This window comes from Penaeus chinensis, chromosome 43 (genome assembly GCF_019202785.1).
Source record: "Penaeus chinensis breed Huanghai No. 1 chromosome 43, ASM1920278v2, whole genome shotgun sequence".
NCBI classification, from domain to species: Eukaryota; Metazoa; Arthropoda; class Malacostraca; order Decapoda; family Penaeidae; genus Penaeus; species Penaeus chinensis.
In genome coordinates, this window is record NC_061861.1 from 3,377,636 (window position 1) to 3,378,320 (window position 685).

Genomic DNA, 685 nt, shown 5'->3' on the forward strand with positions numbered 1-685 from the left:
CCCACAAAATCAAATACCACAAAATATTATGTGAAACCTAACCTCTGATTTCGTTACTTAGTAGATTTGTGGTCGATTCCAGTGCGTTGAAAATATAATTGTTGAATCGTTTGAGAAACATGCTGAACTTGTACTGATTACCGCCTTCAAATCAGTACGATAGTGAATAAGCTATATAATCTTAATTTAGTATAACTACATGGATTTATACTCATACCGATGATCATTGGATCATCAACCAGAAGAAAAAGACTTGACAAGAATATTAAATGACCTAGAATGCACACTTTTAAATACCTAGTTGAGAGAATAAGCTTGCTGCGATGGTCACTTATTTCTCCAGAAGCTCAAATAAGGTGTTTCGAAGCTTCACTCGAACGGGACAAGGCTTCACTCGTTCGTGACTTGCCCCTCCCGACTCCCGTCATGTCTCGGGCTTTCCCTCATGTCTGGCACTTCCTCTCTGTACGTGCTTTGCCGGGTGTGCCTTCTAGCGCGTGCTTTTTCTTCCTTTTATGACCGCACGTCCGCCCACTCACAGCTTTCTGGATTACGCGATTTGAATTTGTCTATCATGATGTGCGCGCGAGCCAAGTAATACAGGGGTGGTACGAGTGTGAATAAGTTGAGGAAAGGATTATGATAAGGGGATCGGAGTCAGATACATGTGTACTTATAGCACGCC